This window comes from Magnolia sinica, chromosome 6 (genome assembly GCF_029962835.1).
Source record: "Magnolia sinica isolate HGM2019 chromosome 6, MsV1, whole genome shotgun sequence".
NCBI classification, from domain to species: domain Eukaryota; kingdom Viridiplantae; phylum Streptophyta; class Magnoliopsida; order Magnoliales; family Magnoliaceae; genus Magnolia; species Magnolia sinica.
Window position 1 is genome coordinate 88,921,173 of NC_080578.1, and position 12,310 is coordinate 88,933,482.

Genomic DNA, 12,310 nt, shown 5'->3' on the forward strand with positions numbered 1-12,310 from the left:
AGCCTAGTATATGCTTTTCAATATATTTTAATTGCAAATCTATAAATGAATTGTGAAACTTAAACATCATGCATTTGTACTATGTCTATACTCATTCTTAAAAGACCCCAGCTCCCCAGATGAATTGTTTATCCTAGTAGTTTTCCTTCCAAATGTTGGTTTTAACCATGCCTACCAATATGGTGGGTGACTTCCCTCGTGGCGGATGCAGGTTGATGATTTTCCAACTCATGCAAGTAGATACATCCCCTACTTGGTGCACAAATGCATTTCACGCATTTAATAAAATTAACAATCATTTAGTGTCTTTATGTTTCTTTACTATTTTCAGTTTTAATGTGAATGAATCCCGGTGGGAACTTACACTGGCCTGGTTAGCTTACCCTTTTATTAATGAAAAACAAACAAATGTAACTGAGATTGAGACGTTAGCAAAAGAGCATGAAGATACAACTGAGCCGGGATTAGGATGCACGCTTGGTCTACGAATTTCTTCTTATCAAAATTTTCAAAAAACTGAAGATTGGTCCTTGTTGTATCTTTAAGAAAATCGGGTTGAATGCATATTGGCTTAATTTATCCGAATGAATGGGGATTAGTCTCATTTTCAACATTGACAACCTTTATTCATATCATGGCAATCTAAATCAATCCCCATCAAGCCTTAAAGATTTAAGCATACATTTTTCAATAAAAATTCAATCCAAAACATATTTTCCATGAATAGAAGACGAGTTACCAATACCAATATCTTATCCAATGGAAGAACAAGCTGAGATCCAAAGTTACTTGGATAAATGGAGATGAGTTGTGAAATCTTGAAAAAGAATTTTGGAAGAGGATCTAGAAACCAAACTTTGTGATGAACTTTTTTATGAGGGGAGACTGTTGAACCCCCATCCCCTGATGGCTCTCTTTCTCCTTCTAAATGGTCAATCCCCCTATAATATGAGCTTTGTATGAGAATAAATGAGTCATTGGTGTATTTTTTTTCTTTGTTTGATTTTTTTTGTTCCTCTTTGAGGGTGGGTGAGTCCTTTTTTATAGGGTAAGTGAATCCTGAAGTAAGTGAGTCCTCAAGCCACTGATATTGTTTACCACTATTTTAATTTTATAAAAAAAAATCATTACTCTCTCTACTTCCCACGTGGTTGTTTAATCAACATCAAATTGCTTGCCATTATTGCCAACATCGCCAAAATTTTCTAGGCCCATGTACCTTATAGCCATGGTAGTCTTTTTCTTTTTTCATTTAAAGGTGGGAGCACATGACTTGAAAAACCAAACCCCCATTCCACAACAAAACAACTATGCTTCGCATGAAATCCACCTAAAACCAAAAGAATATATAGGGAAATAAAGGAGCAAAACAACTCGCACATGGAAAACCATCCCACTCAAATGAACCCAATTCTAGCATTATCCAAACCTATGAACTCTTTTATACTTAGAAGCTTAACAAGCCTTCTAAACAATCTAATTCCCCCTCCCCTACTCCCCAAAGGAGCCAAACCATACTCTACTGAGTTACCTTCTGTATACGTATGGGTAATGTGTTAAACTACATTGTGGAATTGAAAGAACAGTGCAGTGCATCGAAGATGGAGATCAAAAATCCTTAATCAAACTTCGTACTTGATTGTGACACCATCACTGCAGAATTGATGTTGTAGTCTTCTGCACCTTACACCCTACAGAGAAGCACCGGGATTGGAATAAAATCTTTAATCATGTGTAGGCTTGGGGACCCAGCCCTACTTATATAGTTTAGAGGGTTGAAGACTTTGAAACCCATCGAAACTCTTCTCACTTAGGCTCTACATGAATTTGACAATCCTACTTTAACTAAAACATTGTGCATGTGACACAGTTGTAGCCCACCACCCTTACATGATTTTAGATGAATCACACCTTTGTGGGGTCCACTGGTATAATCGATCACATTATCCAAACCTTAGGGAAGTCCTGATTGTTGATCAATAAGATCTTCTTTATAGAATTCATAAATTCTCTCACTTGGGCCACATTGATAAATGTTAAGGGTTAATTTTAAAAACATGTTTTAATTTTGAAGAGAACATCCAAATGGTTAACCAACATGATTGTTAGATAATATGGGCAATGCTTTTATAATCTGGTTCATCAAAATCACTAGTATCAAATTGTGGTAGCCAACACAACTTTTAATTTCTATGAAGTAAGACTAAACATGGTCACAAATATTACCAATCTTAATGACAAAAATTAGGAACTAGGAAGTGTTGTATAAGAATTACACATGTAATGTGATCATATGTGCCTATCTTTAAGTGGTTTAGGAGCTTTCACATGTCTCCAATAAAATATGACTTTAATTTCACTTATTCATTATAAATTGTGCATGCATGAAGAGAAGTAGAAATTAACTTTATACCAGAGTCATCAAAACTTTACAAATGAGATGTCTTTAATGTCTAAGTTGTAACGCCTCGAAATTCAAGGGCCGAGCAGGAACTCGCCTCTCGAATTTTTGAGTTCCACATATGCCCTAACGGGCCTCATATGCGATTATATGTAAAGTATTCTATGGGCAATGGAGAATTAAGAAAGACGTAGATGATAAATAAGTCACATGGAAATGTCAAGTGCTACTAATTATACAAGTATCCATACACAAATTCATAAGAAATCCAAAATAACATCCAAATAGGGAACTTGTCCCATCCATACACATAACCTAAAATGACTAGGGCCCTGGCTCAATCCCACGATCGCTAAACTGAACTAGAAAGATGGTAGTAAGCTCGCTCCTCCTCGTCGTCCACACTGGCATCCTCCAGCGCATCCATCTCCATCATCCCTACATCTATAACAAGTTCTGGTTGGTGTTTTAAAACGCTGTCCTAAAATAGGAGTGAGTAGCTAACTTGGTGGTACTATTAACAATAATTTACACAAATTATCATACACAAGAGTAAATTTAGTGAAAGGCATACATTCACAGAGCCCTAGATACTCTAATTAATGCAATGCATGGTTTAATGATAGGATACATGCCTCTCACCACAACACTCCCTCTTGCGACACCATTTAACATTCGCGAACCACCACTCCCACAAGTGACCACGATTGCCAAATCGCAAAAGTAACCAATGGATGTAATGCACAAGTTAGCCTAGTTGATTAGTTAAGTTTATTCATCTAGCAAATTGGGAAAATCGAAATACCTCGATGAATCGTTGCCCTAATCCGATCGCGCGGCTCTACTGGCCATGGCCGTGCGACTCTCGCGATCCTTAGCCCTTGTGGGTTTATCATTTCCATAGCTCTTAAGCTCATACAAAAACTATTAAGACATTAGAGTCCTACTTGTGATCACTACGGGGAGGTCGTTACCCCAGCATAGGCTGACAACTCGGGCATAGTGTCCCATACTACCATCCCCAGCTCACGAGTCTTTGGTACTCACTAGTCACTATGAGGAAGCTCGTCACCCTAGCATAGGCTGACAGTTTGGGCATAGTGTCCCATACCACCATTCCCGGCTCACAAGTTCTATAGGTTGCAATTTATGATTATCAGTGGGCGCAAGGGTTACATGGTACCTCAGGTTCCAGCAGGTGTGTACAATCATGGTTAATATATAAGGATGACCAACCAGTGGACTAATCTGCCCGCATGAGACAAACCATAGGCTGTGCGGCTTGAGAACAATGTCTCATGTAGTCCAACTACGGCCGACAATTCGCGGTTCGACTAGTCGGGCCAAACTTGCCTGTGGGCTGACCTAACGGAAAGGTTACCTAAAGGAGTTCCAGTTGGTTGGCTGATCCATAAAGGAACATGTGTGCAAATGTATAGCATGTATTCAACAATTCTCAGGAATTATTCCAGTAAACAATGGCATGTTCTAAATCCTAACAACATGGACAACAATACACTAAATCCCACAAATCATTCGCATCTTGACAAATCAATCCTATGAGATTAGCAGTAATGGAGATCAAGCTCAACATGTTTCAGTAATTCAACAAATTGGACAACCATATACCTAACTCACATCAATTCAATTGTATGTACCAACATATATCATGTAAATCAACCAAACAACATATAAAATACCAATCAGCAACCAATCATATAATATACAAATCAGCAACCAACATGTAATGTATAAATCAGCAACCAACACGTGACATACAAATCAGCAACCAACATGTAACATACACATCAGCCACATTTGGTCGATTATACTCATAATTCCCCAAACTGACTGACAAAGCAACCATCTACACATCAAGGGATCCTCGGGACCTAATTCCATTTCCCAAATTTAGGAAAAATTTATGCATATGTTCTAAGTCAAATAATACCAAAAATTTAGTAGCATGCATACACATATATCACCCAGAATCACCATGATTTACGTTAGGCACGAGAATCGGCCGCCTAGAGGTAACCTATTGTTGACCATAAGCTCTTGCGGTCGCTCTAGTGTAGTTGGGTCCGCAAACTTGACATGTCGGGGCCCTGCGTCACATGAACTCTGTGTTAAGACGCATACATGCTATCTTAGCTAGGGAGAGATGGATGGGAGTTCTGGTTCTCACCTTAGATCGGACGTAGCTCGTCCCTATGATGATAGAGTCAAGATTCTCGACAATGTGGAGGTGAGTGTGCGGGAAATTTCGGTCCTCAAGTACAACATGCACCCACACACACTTTTTCCCTCTTTCTCTCTTTCTCTCTCTCTCTTCTCTCTCTCTCTCTCCTCTCTCTCTCTCTCTCAACTACTTGAGTTTCTGTGGAAGTGAGTGTGAGAGAGGGATTTAAGGGTTTTATACCATGGATTTAGGCTAGTTGACCTTGGGTTCCGTTAATTGCTTTAAATGGCCTTGTAGGACCCATTTCTGACTGTTGGGGCTGCTTTGATGGCCTCCTGGCCCCTCTATTTCACAGGATAGGAGCCCCATGGCCTAATGAAGGGCTATGTAAAGTTTGACGCCAAACGTTTGAGGGGTTTTATTGCAAATGTCCGATTTGCGATCAACGGTCATTGATTCTTGATCAAGGGTTAAATTTTATGGATGAGTATAGGGAAATATCTTCGCCTTCGGTGTAAGTTGTGAAGAAATCCGATGGCTGAAATACCCCAATTCACCATCCCAAGTAGTGGGGCCATTTATTTTTAGAATTCAGATTTTATTTTCAAAGCTAGGGCGACTTGCACTTTACAAGTGCCGACTGGATGGCGCGATTCGTTCGTTTCCAGGTGTCATCCACGATGGACCACAAGCCCAGTGAGGCCCATGGCCTCTCAAAGTTTCAGAATTTTTTGTCCTACCTTGGGCGATGCACGACCCGTATAGATAGTCGTCAAGTACAATTAGGCTAACCGACTCTACGGCCCGTGTTCGGCCCAATCATAATTGGAATCAATTGCATTAGTGGCTTAATCCGAATTAATTTATCAGTAATAAATCCACACATGTAATCGAATCGTATGGTCCTGTATTAATTCACATGTGGACGCCTCAGGACACTGTTCTGATTGGGTCGGGTGTTACAATGAAATTAAAGCATGCTTAACTCTCACTAATTAAATACATATGTGAGATCAATGACTCTCATGGAAGTTACATGTTTCTGAAATAATTTGATAGGGAGTCCTTTAGGGAACAGATTTGTAATCATCTTCTTAGTGTTAATGAACTCCACAGACACTTGATGTCGATATACTCCAACCTTAATGAATGCTTATTGTAGCTAGAGAAGGAAACTGTAACTAAGTTATTACAAAAGATTTCTACATTAGAAATTTAGCTCATAAGGTTACCTCATGGTTTTGATTCATAAATATTCCCAAGTCGTTAAAAAATATTTTAAAAATATGTGAATTTTTAAAAATTATAGCTTATAAAAGTCCCATGTGGATTTTCTGCACATCCAGCAGGGCATTCGAGCAGCCCCCAGCAACAAAAAGATAGGGGGCAATTATCGTAAAAGTAGCCATAGACGGGCACCAATGTATAAAAAGAAACCCCTAAGATCTATCAGGAAGGGATCTTAAAGATCTTAACCCGACCCTATCTAGGAAATTCAGTCCACGCACCTACATCGAGAGGGTATCCATTTAGTTGTAGAAGGAGACTGACTGACGGTTACTTCCCTCTCTTGCCATCCCATCAGTCGGGCTATTTCCTTCCCTACGGATATGCCTGAAAGAGAAAGTACCTCTCTGCTTCAAGGTGTTAATCCTAGAGACCCATGGTCTCCACCGCCAGGGAATGCGGGACTTCCCCGCGATGAGATCAACTACTACTTTGGAATCGGATTCAACCTCAATCTTTTCCAACCCTCTTTCCAAGCATAAAATGAGCCTGTCATAAATCGCACGCAGCTCGGCTAGGTTGTTTAAACCCACTCCGTAACGTGTTGAGAAGGCAAAAATAAAATTTCCGTTATCCCTTTTGCAAACACCTCCCCCACCTGATAATCTCGGGTTACCTCTTACTGAGCCATCCACATTCAACTTTACCCAATCTTTAGCCGGTTTCTTCCACTTGATGATCTCTGAATGATACCTGCAAAGATCAGAGGATGGGATCCCCAACCCATCCATGATCTGATCTCTAAGCGGGCTGAATTCTAACTCACCATTGAGTATTGTTTTGGCCCACCATTTGATGAGGGCAATGGAGAACTTAGACTTCATGGGTCTGTGATAGTATTTGGCTTCGTTCCTAGCATGCCAAACTTCCCAAAGAATAAGGTTTGGAAGAAGACTACGGATTGGGGCTGGAGCGCAACCTGGAGCTGAAGCTCTGTGCCATTGTAACATTCTCCCTTCAATCGATTGGTGAAGCAGAGGAGATATCCCGAAAAGAGAGTTGAAATGGTTCCAATTTTTGGCTGCATGCTTCTTGTAGAGGAAGAGGTGAGTAATGGATTCTGTCTTAGGCCTGGAGATGGACGCGTCTTCACAACAAAAGCATTTGGTGGCCAACCCAATTCCCTTGGACTGGACTCTATCGTCCACCGGCGTAGCCCCTTGTAACATTCTCCAGAGGAAAATGGAGATTTTGGGAGGAAGCTTGATGTGTCATACCCATTTAGACCACCTTGTAGCTGGGACTATGACTCTGCTCAACTTCCAGGCCGACTAGAGAGAGAAAGCGCCTGAGGGATCATGGGGCCAGAAGCAATCGGATTTGTCCTTCGAGGTAGCAAAGCCTCTATTAAAGATGGAATTAAGGACCTCTTGAGACAGAAAAGAAAAAACGGATGATGGAGGAAGGGGGCCAGCGGCACCAAGAAAATCACAGACCTTTAAGGATCTGAGAGTGTCTAGAATTGGGCTGACAGTGAGTTGTTGTAGGGGTCCTAGCCAAGTCCAGTTGGCAGTCCATAGATTTTGCTCCCATGTGGATGACCTTCAGTTGATTGACAGTTAAATCCCATGTGAAAACAATAGTTGAATAATGATAAATACCTTGTGGATGACCTTGGACTTATTGGAAATCTTAGAACTATCCAAATTAACTTCATACCTTAGGAAATAGCAAGTGAAAAACTGGGAAATTTAGTCTAATAGTATACAAGGTTACCTAGGGCCAGTTAAATTAGGTAAAGTTTTCATGTGAGTTGAGCTTCAACAAGTGTTTGGCATGTGCATGCACAAAAGTATGCAAGTGCTCAGGAAACAATTACCACCGCCAATGTGAAGGGGAAAAAAAAAACTAATAACTAAAGACATGTTCTCTAATTTTTTGAGAGAAAAGAGATGTTTCTCTAATGCTTGATTTAGTTAAATAATTTACTTATTTTCCACTAGAATGTTTTTGGGATAACAAAAAGATCAAAGCGATAAGGAATTCACTTACAAATAAACACCTTCATTGAAACATCAACAGTAGAATTTACCTTTACCAACAAAAATGTAAAGGTAAGAGCCAAAGTTTCATGCATTATGAAGCAACAACTTACAAATGCAAGGAAATAAATATAATAAAGAAATAAGATTCAACCTCTCAACCTCCTTTTCACTGAAGGCAACTCGATAGCAGATGGCCATGCAAAGACTGCTAGCAGCAGCTTTCCGGACAAACTATATCGCTTTAGATCTCTTCTTCCAATTAAAATCAGGTGCTCCCTAGTATTGGACAATGCAAGAATTGGTATGATTAGGAGGAAAAAAATTAAAATGGGAGTGGGCTGACTCTCTATGGGATTTTCTAATCTTGGAATTGAGGTGGCAGCATCAGGGGCTTCATTCAGGGGTTGGTTGTAAGAATTGGTTGCAGTGCAAGTTATGTAAACTGTGGAATGCTTGGCTTTTGGTCTGCTTGGCAGTTGGTCCAATGAGAGGCAGGTTTTATGCTTTCTCTGGAAGGTTCTCCTTGGAGCGGATTGGTGCCATTGATTTGGTTGGAGGGCCCCGTCAAGCCTCAGATTGCATCCTTCATCTCCCTTTTCTCTCTCCCCATCTGTAGATCAAGGATGGGGCATGTTGAAATTGGTCTCAACTTGGCCCTCTCCTCTATTTTTCCTTTTTGGTTTTTTGTTGCTATATGATAGGTGAGGCCTGTCATATTTTGTGGAGCCCACCCGAAACACTAGGCTATATACTTGCTATTGGCAATATAATTCAGGTGGGGAACTTCTACATCTTTCTTTAAAAAAAAAAAAAAGAAAAAAAAGAAAAAAAAAAGAAAAAAAAAGATTCATCCCTAAGGGCCTTAGCTTCAACTTCACTAGCATCTCCCCAGACACATGGAGACAAAGAACAAGGAGTGAATATGAGTACGATATCATCTCGAGTCCCCACCTATACCATAATTGCTCATGGTGCAAATGGCTAAGGGTTGCTTCCAATAACAAACCAATAATCAAGAAGTGCTCAAACTCACCAATCAATGCACAATGTATGTCATGTAATGCATGCTTTCCACTATGTTTCTTGATGTACAAACACATTTGGAAATTAGTAAATACAAAGTAGAGTAATGTAAGAGCACATGGCATCGAGGACCTGTGCTAAAACGAATGTGAAGGACAAAAATATCTAGTTAAACCTTTCAATAAACAATTATTTTCAAATTGAGCATACTTAAATGAGATAAACTGAATTTTTATAAAAAAAATAATAATAAAATTGAGAAATGACAAGATTTGATATGCTAAATGAAGTTGCAAATATTGTCACAAAGATGAATGCTCCCGAAACTAAAATTAGATAATTAGCTAGGAATGTTGTTTTAAAATATGGAATTTTTATCCAAACTATCTTAATGAAAATCATCAAAAGTTTTGAAATTGAAATTGACAAATCATATATAGATCTCACACATGGAGAATCATCGACAACAAAATAGCTGGTGGGAAGATGATGGGCTGGCTCATAGTAATTTCAACAAACACAATGAATGTAGGAATTTATTAAGAACCTAATGTCAGCTATTTTTCAAATTGACTTTTCAATAATATTACAAGTGATCAATTAAACAAAGGAAAAGTCTAAGGCTGAAAGGATCTGATAACCAATTGAGGCATCAACGGTAGTAGATTTACTTACATTTGGGCTTACATTGAATATATTTGAGTAATGTAAAAGATTCTTGGGTTTTACTTCTACTTGCTTAGCCATCATACAGAATACACATCTACAATATAGGCAATACCAGCTGCCTTTTAGAAGGGCCTGCAACATGTTATAAATTTAGGGAGAACAAAGTTCCTTGAATTTGAAAGCAAAAATTTTAAAAAAATAAAAATAAAAGATAACCTAAAGAAGTTATTTTATTAACAAAAAATGTGTTCGATTTGGGCTAAAAAAAGGAACAACATGATATTAAATAATAAATTTAGTAATCCTTTTTTTTTTTTTTCTCATTTCTGTGTGAGAATTCTCCTCTCGTAGTCGAAACTTCAGGGACTAGGGTTTTGAGAGAGCAGGAGAGGGAAGAGCTACGAAGACGGTGGAGAAGACGGCCAAAGGGAGAAAGGAGGAGGTAGTGACAAGAGAATACACTATCGATCTCCACAGGCGTTTCCATGGATGCACCTTTAAGAAGATGGCTCCCAAAGCCATAAAAGAGATAAGGAAATTTGCATAGAAGGCGATGGGGACAACAAATGTTAGGGTCGATGTGAAGCTAAACAAGCACATATGGAGCAGGGGTATTTGGGGTGTGCCTAGATGTGTCTGTGTGCGCATCGTTCGCAAGAGGAATGAAGAGTAAGATGCCAAGGAGGAGCTTTATTTGTTGGTCACTGTAGCAGAGGTCCCACCTAAAGGGCTTAAGGGATTGGGAACCAAGGTCATTGAAGAAGGAGATTAGACTTAGTAAACTTCAATTTTTAAGAGGTTGAACTCAGTAAACTTTAGTTTTAAGAGGTACTTTTTTGAGATTTATGTTTTGATTCATTTTTTTTATCAGTGCATTTTGGATGTATTCTGGATTTTGGATTTTGAGATTGCCCTTTGAAAGTTATATTCAGTCAGAATTTTTAGCTTTACACATTACATCTAAACGTTTAAATGGCACTTAATTGCTTTTTTTTTTTTTTTTTTAAAGTGTGAGAATTCTGAAATAACCTTTTAAAAAAAAGCTCTAAGACATTGAAATGGAAAATTGATACCACACCATGATGACCATTTTCCGAATACTATATAACGATCCATCGAGCGATAGGAGTTATTCAGTACACTTATTGAATGTAATGATTAAAACACGTGCAGTCCAAGCGATCAAATTCCTCTCAAGAATTTCATCAAACACCCCGTGTGCATACTCAATCACTTCACATTTTGCATAGAAATTTAACAGCTCAATCTGCACAAACATGGCTTAAGAGATTATATAGCAAATGTTCAATAGTAGCCAGCTTTCTATCTTGGCATAAGAATCTGATTCTTCATCGAATCCATCGATTCCTAAAGGGAAAGAAAAAAAAATCAATTTCAAATACCTGTACATGCGAAATCATCATTCCACAAGCTTTTCTACATCAAGAAAGGTGGAGCAACAGAAGAAACTATCATTGTCAAAGGCATAAGATTTAGCTGCAAGGGATGGCGATCCTTGGAAGATCTCAAGCTCAACCATAGATCTTCCTTTTTCACTACCATTTCCTCTTTCCTTTTTCCCTCTTTCTAGGGTTAGGATTTCACTTCCAGCCTTTGGAATCACTTTACCTTTTCTCTCACCCTCTTAAATCCCTCTCTAACATTAGGGTTTCTTTTCCACGCTGGTAAATCATAGGAGAGAGAGAGAGAGGAATTGGGGGCGGGGAGAGGGAGAGGGAGAGGGAGAGAGAGAATGGTCGAATGAGAGGAGGGGCGGGTAGGATTTTATTTTTTAATTTTGGGATCCTTTGCTGGTTTTACGGGTTAGACCCCAATAAAAATGCACACGCAATACCACATTTTCTTACAGCATTTAAAAAAAAGAAATAATTCATCTCTATACCCCCCACATGGATTTCCTTTGGAAGATCCATCCACATTAAGCTACTTTAAAAAAAAAAAAAAATCCATCCTTTTTTTAAAAAAGGAATGAATCTTTGTATTTATGAACAGAGGGAGTACAAAACAAAGACTTCAAGAGGGCGCCACAAAATCGGGCCTCACCCATCATATAATAAGTAAAGCAAAAACATTGAAACAGACCCATTGCCTAATTTACTTACTAGCCTATCCTAAATGGTAGATTAGAATTAGACAATATGGACCTCTCTTGTTTTCTGCCACTCTTTCTTCTATGTTATCTATTGAAGTTATCAACTCAGCAGATTGAGTTCGCTAAAAAAAAAAAAAAAACTAGCTTCTCTAGTAGCTTCTTCACCTCTCGAGCAACATGTACTTCCTCGGCCATATATGCCCCTCTTCCAGATCCTAATGAGAAACTGCATCCTAGATATCATATCCACTATGCTAATAGCCTGATTATATAGCCCCTCTCCTCATCTAGAAAGAAAAAAGCCAACACTCAACTTCCAAGATAACCCTGCCACTAGCTAACTAGCGTATCACTGTAACGAACACAGGCCCAAGCCATAATGCCAAAAACTGTAGCAGGTGACCTCTAACAAAAAAGAATCAGCGTCAAACTGGCTGACAATAACCACCGATCTTGCATCATTTCACTAAGTTAGGCTGCTAACCAACCATAATAATTCTAACAAAATCGACCATGCTCGACATAACCATCTCAGACAGATAATTAGATAGAGACTTGGGAAAAACCTGTAGAAACAGGGCTAGAGTCGAAGGATTTGAAGACAGAGGACAAGGCCTCACTTGGAGCCAAAGAGGGCCTAATACTGATGT

The 12,310-nt window shown here is 39.0% G+C and overlaps 1 pseudogene; it reads left to right on the forward strand.

Annotated features, from left to right (window-relative positions):
* The first annotated feature begins 8,045 nt into the window (after window positions 1-8,045).
* On the forward strand, window positions 8,046-10,743 carry LOC131249714 (large ribosomal subunit protein eL31-like; annotated as a pseudogene).
* The last annotated feature ends 1,567 nt before the right edge of the window (window positions 10,744-12,310 follow it).